Genomic DNA, 10,127 nt, shown 5'->3' on the forward strand with positions numbered 1-10,127 from the left:
ATACAGCAAGCTGAAATTCACTGTTTGGGACTCAAATGGAGTGTCCAATTGCACTCCCGCTTTCTATTTTCAATCTCTTAATGAAGAAATAAATACCGCAAGGAGCGCCGGACTTCGGAGCCAATCTGGTGTTGAGCGAGGGAGCGAGGATTCTGTTTGTGTGTGTCATAAAGTCCAGGTATTTAACAATGTATCTCTAGTTTGACATATAGTTATTTTAAATATATAGATACGATGAGTGACCACGGCCGTAAAGTGAAGTTGGCGAACATCAAGTCTTTGCTACGAGGCACTGGACTTTCTGGAGATACACTGTCAGAGGCCATGACAGATTATGTGGAGATGGATGATGCAAGTTTAGACGGCGCGATTGAGATTCTTGGGAGATTCAGTATGCCCGTATGACGACCTGGAGAGGGTACATCCTCCCAGCCACATGCAGGAGTGGAGACATCTTGGCATGCACATACTACTGCGCATCGATAAGCTTCTTGATTGATAAAATAGTAATGTCATCCATTTTTTACATATAGAATTCTTAATATATATATCCTTTTGATGTCTTTGATTGCTTAGGACTCCTATCCCAGTTACATCACATCATGAGAGTCAGCGGCTTACTCCTGATGTACCTCCTAGTACTCAGGTGACACCTGATTCACAGGGTAGTGGCCGTTCCTCCTGCAGGTATATCTTTTATGGCGATTACGGATTAAATATCAAGTATTTTTTACGAACTCACATCTCAATATATCGTATGTTTGTATTGTGCATAGGTATTAGTGGCGGCAGAGTACCACGCCACCAGTGCCCCCACCAGTGCCGATGCGCACGTGCACTGGGACTTTGGGTGTCACATGCGACATCACACCTGACAGGGGTATCCTTCAGGTTGGAGCCGGCATCGCCTTCAGACGACGGATGAGAGATCTTTGCATGTCATATCTACAGTGAGTTCATATACCATGGCAGTAAGTATTATTTAACATAAAGAATATAAATTATAGTGAGTTCATATACCATGGCAGTAAGTATTATTTAACATAAATTTGAATTAATAACTGACTTTATTTTGCAATGCAGCGATCAACTCGAGGATGACAAGAAATATGTCATCAACACACTGGAGATGGAGTTTAGGGCAGGATGGAGTCGGAAGTGGTTGCTGAAACAAATGTGTAAACTCCTGAGTCATCGACGCGACAATGCACAGTAAGTAGAGAGAGAGAAATGAAACAAAATGAAATGCTATATTTACGTCTTCAAAAGGCCAAGATGACCTATGAGACCAAAAAGTTACCACTAGAGAGCTCTGATACCAATGGGCAGCATTGGGTGTGTTGCGGTTAAGGGTACTGTAGTCACTGAGGGTGCTGCTGGAACTACTACCATGAAATGCTAGAAGACTGCTAGCTTTGATGGTCTACTGCTAGGCCAAGTCGATCCAGGGAACCTTGCTTGATTGCAAGTACTGAAGGTTGAGATGCTGATACTGAGGTTGAAATGCGAGATAGAAGCCTGTACACAACTAGAGTAAGAAAAATGAGTCTAAGGGGAATCGAACCCCGACACTAGCCATATGAGGCTACACCACGAGACTCCCCACCACCCACCCTTGTTAGTAAGTTTATAAAAAAAAAAACAAGACTTCACAATGAATGATTTTGAGATTAAATCTTACCGAACATAGGCTGATCCGTGAGTTGATGATACGTAAGACTACTGGTCCTCATCATCATCTCTGAGATAAACCGTATAAAATTTCATCTTCATTATCCTTGTTGACTTCTTCGAACTCCTCGATCGTTAAATTTGTGTTCACGTTCATTTCCTCCGTAGGCTCAACATCCATTGTTTCCTCCTCTTCGGTGTCTGAAGTGTCAGAGTCTGGATCGTTGTCGTTCTCATCACCTACAATGTCATCATGATCGATGGATAGAAGAATTCTACACCTCTCTGAGGTCGATGTGTCTAGATTTGAGGATGTAATCAAATCATCCTGATCCGCTATCTCAGAGTCAACGCTATCAAACAAGTGTCGACCTCTAGGTTGGACATGCACAACTTGCCACCATGGATGAGCATCTATATTCTTGTAAAAGAATGCTTGTTCAACATGAGTTGGCAGAATGTAAGGCTCTTTTGTTGCACACAATAACTTCGAGGAGTCGACGGACCAAAATCTAGACGGTTCTCTTTTCATTGTGGCATTATTGCCTTTATACCCAGCACGGAACCAATCCACCTTCAAAACCACCTGTCAAAATACACGAATCAAAACTTTAGAATTATGTTTAGCTTTAAGAAATCTACATGTTATTGTTGCATGAAGAGAGATCTCATTTACCTGCTTGAAGATACGATATGATACTTCATAAATACCGACTATGGTTCCCACGTAACCAAGTTCACTGTCGATAAGATTTGTGTCTCTTGAACTTGCATGTGATAATTGCTTAAAAGAGGTAACAACGCAAGAATCCTGAGTTGGACGTAAGTCGTCAATAGATTTTATCCGAAGATGTTGTCCATAAGCCCACATGTTGGTATACATTCGAGCCTACACAAAAACATAAATTATTTAAAAAAAATTGAGATTCATTTGTTTAGTTCAGAGTTCTCAAAACAAAACAAGTTACTTGTTTTTCACACCCAATCATAAACTCTCTTTGTTCCGTAGAGATTGGCTCATGATCACTAACCGCACGTTGCATACAGGTGTATAACCAATCCATGGAAGTAGGTACGTCCCCGTCGTTATTTACATTGGTTTGACATCTGGATCTCCTCTTTTTACATCTACCAACTCGTTTGCTTGCAAGTTCCTCTTTGCAAGTTCCTCCTCGTACTCATCAATGAATTGTTGCATACATTTGCTATTATAGACAATGAAAGTAGAAATATCCAATTTATCTTGGATCTTAAGTCGAAAAGGGACTCCCTTACTGGACAATACCTCGTCATACATGGTAGAAGACGACTCATTTGTCCATACACGTGGAGCTTCAGAATCGGTTTTCTCAAGCTATTCACAAATGTAATACATGCATTCTTCAAGCATCCATCCCTCTGCCATAGAACCCTCTGGTCTTGCTTTTTGACGTACATAACCTTTCAATACTCCCATAAACCTCTGGACCCAAAACATCCATCGAGTGCTGACAATACCAGCGAGCTCTATCTCGTCTACTAGATGGATTAGAAGATGAACCTGGATATCAAAAAAGGAGGTTGAAAATTCCTTTTCCATTAAACAAAGAAGCTCTATACATTCACGCTTCTTTTGTGGAATTGACCCTTTGGCAATCTCTTTAGATGTAATCCATCTATCAGTAAAAGAAAGAAGATATTAGAGATGTTTTTTAATAAAGAAGATATGAAATAAAATTTTATACCAAAAATTAATGAGCGATAAATACCTTGCAAGCGATCCAAGGCGATATATCACATCTCGGACTCCTCTTGTAGTACATCCATCAATAACAAGGGGTAGAACATGCTACATACATGATTAATCCGATCAACAAACATACAAGAAAATAAATACTTTCAAAGATCTTAATAGATTTACCTTCACAAAATTGTGCCAATCGTGTGTTTTTAAACCAGACAAGCTCTTGTCATCTAGAGTGAACATGTTTCGACAAGATGCTCTATATCCTAAAGGCGTATGAATCGACTGAATCTTCCTGTTCATAGTCTCCAGCTCTTCTGTCTTGAGCACCCATGGAGCAGGCTCGTAGGTTGTCTCACGTCGAGTTTCATCATAAAGTGGCCATAGATTGGGCTTTGAGTTTTGATCCTTTAAGTCATTTCTTGCAGCCGCTGTGTCTTTCAAGCCAACGAGGTGTCGCCATAAGGTTTGACCAATGTTCTTGAATATGTGCATTGGATCAAGAAGATGACATATCCTCAAATCCTTCCAATATTCCAAAGTATACCATATCGAAGAACTTTGAGCTACAGTACGTTTTCCTCTCACTCGCTGCTTTACAGCGTCATCATCATCGCCGCTTATGATCTCTGACTCCGGATTGATAGTGGGTCCAACAGTCCACTTTAGATACCAATCCTTTGGTGTCATTGGTATTGGACATCTCCCTTCTTCTACCTTTCCATTAAAATGTATGGCTTGCCTTCTGTCTCGTTAGATAATGATCCTCAGATAAAAATCGTCTATGTCGAAGATATATATTTTTGTTGAGGTTTTTGCTATAAGTCGATCTCAACCAATCACCACAAATTGGACAAGCTTTATAACCCTTGGTACATATCCCTGCATGGAAAACATAACAAAGATGATTAGCGTAATGAACATCGTACAAACTTATGAAAGAATATATATATTTAAACCATTTACCACGAACAATGAACTATCTTTGACCGATGCTTCTGGACATAACCATGACATCAATCCCTCTCCACAAATCTTGAAGATCGTCGATGAGAGGGGCCAAATAAACATTCAGATCTTTAACTTGTTGTTTTCCCAGAATTAAGAGTGAGAGCATTAAATGCTATTTCTTAATGCTAAGATACGGGGGTAGATTATAGTTAATAACTACCACTGGCCATGTAGACCATTTACTTGATCTCATTGAAAATTGATTCATGCCATCCAATGCTACACCCATCTTTAAATGGCGTGGTTCTTTTGCAAAATCTGGCCATTGCAGATCAATATGCTCAAATGTAGGACAATCTGATGGAATTCGCATTACTCCATCTTTGCTCTTGTGCTCCACTCCCCATGTCATAAGCTTAGCTAATTCGGGACTTTGGAACATATGTTTTATACGTGGAGCCAGGGGAAAATGTCTCAATACCTTTCGAGGGACCTTACCTTTCTCCTCTTTATTATAACGAGGAGTTTGACATCTTGGACATGTCACACCGTCCTCGTACTGACCTCTATATAAAATACAATCGTTGGGACATGCATGTATAGAAGAATAGTCAAGTCCAAGACTACTTATCATCTTCTTCACCTCATCATGTGATGTAGGAAGGGAATTGCTTGTCAGCAAGAACTTCTGAGAGAGTAGCCTGCAAAGTCCATTAAAAATATGATCAATAAGAACAAAACATATTGTGATTACTCCTAAAATATTTAGATTAAAAAAAATGTTAGATTGTTACATACTTCAAAAGTGCTGAAATGGATATATTACTCCATCCAAAACAGTTTTGAAGATTCAGAATAAGTAAGCTTGCACTGAGTCGTGTCAGTTGGCTTCTTGCGTAGATACGCTTTAGAGCTTCTTCTCGAAGATACTTCTCGTTGTTATTAGGAATATCGCTCGCACTATTATTTTGATACCAATCCTCAATAAAATCAGACATGCCATCGTCGTCATCAAAGATATGGTCCTGCACATTATTGAAGTCCTGAGAATATTGTTTTTTTAGTCTTGCATACGCATTAGGATCACTCCTGCGTAGGATCCTCATGCACTCTACTGACATGTGAGATGCGTCACATGTCCTTCTATATAAAAGAAAAGATAGATACAAAACAATTACAGACAATAAAAAATGATTATCAAATTAAAATAGAGACAGTAGAGAACGTGGTGCAAATTAAACTATAGAAGTAGGGTACAAGAGGTCCAATAACATTAGGAAATGTATACAATGAAGCTCTCAATCCTCATCTAGTAAGGATGCTCGTGGAGGTCTACGCCATCCATAATTGACCAGCAATTCATCACCAGCACGTAATGATCTAATAGCATTGAAAACTATGTATCTTTCTACATCCCTGCTCATATGTTCTGGTTCATGACTATTCTCACACTCCACAAATGTGCAATTGGTTCTTGAACTCATCCCTCGACTACTATTGATTAAACCTGCTATGTTTCCTTGAGAGTAAGGTCTTCCAATAACATAGAGCCTTTGTCCTTCTGCATGTGTGATCCCTCTATCAAAAAGAGAGGCTGCATTGAGACATAATCCATAAGTACTCATGCTCTGAATGTAGCGAGTAAGCTGATGCCATGGACCCCATCTATATATAGGTCCACAGAAAGACATAAAGGTGACCTCGGAACGAGGGGGCACATGTAAATCCTGTGCAGTAAAGAGGCCTCGCCCTGCTCCACTAAATATAGATGGAGCAATCATGTAGCGACTGCCCTAGAAGCTGAAAACCACTCCATCTAAAGGAAGTGATCCTCTCTGCCATCCTCCGTATCGTCTGCGATCATACGTCTGTACTAGAGAATGCAAACGAGTAGGCAACGGATGATCGACTCCACCCGTCTCGGCCTCCAAAGCAGGAGGTAGAGGATGTCGAGAAACCTCGAGCTGCTGACAAGTGACCTGTCCGTGCCGTGTGCGAGGGACATGTGCACCACTGATAGCGAAGTCATCCTCGTCATCAAGTGAATATACCTACATATATGATATGGTTACATTATATAAGAGCCTTTGATTTATAAAATAACCAATAATAAAACTAAGGGAGAACAGTCACATACCATAGGTCGATGTCGCTCCTCAGGAGGCGGTGCTCGCTCAAAAGTACCATGAGTCATCTCATGTGAAAAGCACTCCCGTCATGGCCTCCGATATGTACCACGACAACGAGCGCACCAGCATATAATAGACTCGTCGTAGTAGAACTCATCATAAACGGGTTCATGTGCAGTATTGGAACTCTGTGCACCCCAATCACCACGAGTAGGAGGTGGTGGTGTACCCTCTGATTGGTCCGAATCTGATTTTCAAGTACCATAAAAACACGAGTCATTAATCAAATGATCGAGAAGAAAAAAGCAATGCATGAAAGAAAACATTGAAATCTAACAAGTTCTATGGTATGCAATATGAAAAATAAACAGATGCTACTGTATGGTGGAGACAAACAAGAGGAGGGCTGATATGTGCATGGAGACATGGCAATACTTCCGCAAGGAGAGACGCCTACGAATCACTTTTCCTCAGCAGAAGGTGCGTGCCTTTGCTTATGTATATTAGAATTAATTTGAACTTTGATAGATTGATTCTAAGTATTCTCTAATCTATGTCATTTTGTTTAATGAAATTTACATAGACGGCAGCACGAAAAAGACTGCAAGTTGGTCACACATCTAGACTAGGCCGGATGGGTCGAGATGGATTTGTGGCCACATTTGTGAGTATAAATCGTTCTAATTTTAACTCTCAAAGATACTATTATTGAATGAAGAAATCAATAACTGATACCTCCTCCATTGGGCCATCAGGGCACCGACCACGCTCCCAGGTCACCACTGATGATAGAGCAGTTATCTTATGTTGTGCTCGTCGGCCACGCCCACCAGGATCCCGACCACAGCATCCTCACCATCGCAAGATCAGAGCCATTATTGCTCGGCATCGAAGGCGCCTACCTCACTTCTACGACCTCTCCATTCTAGACAGCCCCATGGCGGAGATACTTGATCTAAGGAGAGGGCAACACTTCAACTGATCAGCATACATGGATCTACTTGATATACATTTTTTAGTATTTTCTACTCAGTATCATGTCGGAGTCTTACAGTTCTATTCTTATAACTGTAGGACAATCAATTTATTGTACCTTTTAGTCTCATTTAATTGTTCTCTTTGATGAGACACCAACTTCAGATGTACTCTCAGTTTTGGTCTCATAGGCCACTATGGCCTCTTAGAGACATTAATATATCATTTCATTTATTTCATTTCATTTCTGAGGGGAGGGCACCTCTGCAGTCAACAAAGACCGATAAAATTCTGAAGCAATACCCCTCACCTTATTAGGCTCAATCTGAACCTCACCCTGTGAATCTTGCAAGTACCTCAAAGAATCCGTGCTATGGAAAGGCCTGTGTATAGCTGGTCTACTGTTCAATCTGTTGCAGCTCAAAACTATCATGCAAGTTTCCAACCTGAGATGAGCAGGCACCACGAGTTTCCTAGTAGTAGAGCTCCATCCCCTTCACCACCCATTGTACTTATTGCACACCCAGATTCAGCTTTTTAGTTCAGTACTTTTTCATTTTGTTGGGATGACAGAGGATACCCCATACAGGTACTCCGATTTGTCTCATAGGCCAAGTTCGGTCTTTTGGAAGACGTTAATAAAATCTTTCTTTCTTTCTTTCTTTCCCCTCCGCCTCTGGTCCTTCCTCCGCCTCTATTCCTCTGCCATCACTTCCTTCCTCCATCGTTGCGCCCCTCCTTCCTCCTTCGCTGCCTGAATCGCTTCCCTCCGCCTCTGATCCTTCCTCTGCCTCTGTTCCTATGCTTTCGCTTCCTTCCTTCATCGCTGCGCCCCTCCTTCCTCCTTCGCTGTGCCCATCCGCCTCTCTTCCTGCTTCGCCCCCCATCCTCCTCCGCCTCCCCTCCTTGCCTCTACCCGCCCTAATTCGCCTCTTCCTTCCCATTTGTTCGCTCCTACCCCTGCCCGCCCTTCTTCGCCCTCCTATTGATCGCTCCTCTAAACGCCTCCCCTCCTTCCTCCGCCTCTTCCCTCTGCACAGCCCTGTTGTGAGGATCGGCAAGGTTTTGGCCTAGAAGATGGCATCTGGACAAAGGTGGCATGGGATTTTCATCATTAAAGTGATGAGTTAGTGTTTTCATACACTAATAGCAAAGGGGTGGACATATTAGTATTTGGGCATGGCTCAAAAAGTCAAAAAAAGCCAGGCGCCTACCTTTAATGAGGTATTTTTATAATCTAGACTCTAAAGATGGCAAGTTTGGTCATTTATAGAGTGATTGGATATATAAAGCACAAATTTGGATATTTTTATGAGGGAAGGCCACTTTTAGCTAAGGGAAAGGCAAGCACATGCTGAAAATAGAGGAGGTCGACTCTATGAAAAGGGGGAGAAGGGAGGCGCCTCTTGGATCAGCAGTATGTATATATATGTATATATATATATATATGTATATGTATATATATATATATATATGTGTATATATATATATATATATATATATACCTCTCTCTCTGTCTCTCTCAATCAGCAGCGATTTAGGCAGTAGTTTTCTCTCTTTCCCCTCTGCCGGCCGTACTGATACAAGCAATTGGGCAACCTCTTCTTTCTTTTGTGCTGACCGTACAATGTACGGCAACTGTATAGTTCTGCCCTCTCTCTTGTGTGCAGGCCATACAGGTGCTGTGAAGCCTCTTCCCCTCTTTTCCTTGTGCAGGCTATGTAGTAGGTACATCAGCTGCCGTGAAGCACTCCATCTCTTGCCTATGCTGGTTGTACAGGATATAGCAACAGTGCAGGTGTCAGAAGATCTCTTATCTCTCTTACATTTGGTCGATCTTGGAGCCGAGATTTGGGACTGTTTTGGAGAAATCCGGGATAGTTTCGAGGCTCAGTTTTGGAACTGATTTGGCATGGGGTTCGGGGCAGCTCCTGGTTTCATACCGGGCTGATTTATGAGCTGATTTTGGGGACAGTTTTGTGACATTTTTGGATAGCTTTTAGAGGTGTTTGCTTTGTGGAAAGATCTGGTGTTGTTCACACTCGCACCTTGGTATCTTGTAAAAGCTTCTCTATCAATAAAGAAGTTCCTAGGGGGGGCCGGCCATTCCGGCTCAGTGTCATGTTCCCTTTAGCCTTGTTTATAGTTATTTTCGCTATGTTTTCACATCTTTGTTTAACATTTGAAGTGTTTGTCCATTGATCTGGGTTCCTGTCCGGTTTCATATATAGATGACATTGTGCTGATGTCTAGCTCCAAAGAGGGGCTGCAGAAGCACCTAGAGGCATTGCAAGATTTTTGTGAGCAGAGGAACCTCACCATTAACCTTGGAAAAGCCAAGGTCATAGTTTTCAATACCACATCCGTGGGACTGAGAGACACGAGATTCGCATATGTAGGGGAGATAGTGGAGATTGTGCACTCTTATGTATATCTATCTGGGGGTCACTTTCATAGGGCCATGATACCGGATGAAACCGGCAACACATGCCAGGATTGCTAGGGGATATGCAGCTCTTGCGAGACTTGAGCGCGACAGTGCTTTCAGGCCTACTTCTAGGAACTGTACGCCAAGAGATGGTGTTTTGACACCTTAGTGACACCTGCAGCGATGTTAGGGCACCTTTTTGGGGCCCCAATCTTAGTGGAGAGGATTGGAGGAGGGTGGAGAGGCTACA

The 10,127-nt window shown here is 41.9% G+C and overlaps 1 pseudogene; it reads left to right on the forward strand.

The window, feature by feature from the left end:
• The first annotated feature begins 234 nt into the window (after window positions 1-234).
• On the forward strand, window positions 235-9,952 carry LOC147612560 (uncharacterized; annotated as a pseudogene).
• Window positions 9,953-10,127: the final 175 nt, after the last annotated feature.

The sequence above is a fragment of the Cibotium barometz genome, chromosome 45 (assembly GCF_041138505.1).
Source record: "Cibotium barometz isolate CiBa-2024 chromosome 45, ASM4113850v1, whole genome shotgun sequence".
Classification (NCBI taxonomy): Eukaryota; Viridiplantae; Streptophyta; class Polypodiopsida; order Cyatheales; family Cibotiaceae; genus Cibotium; species Cibotium barometz.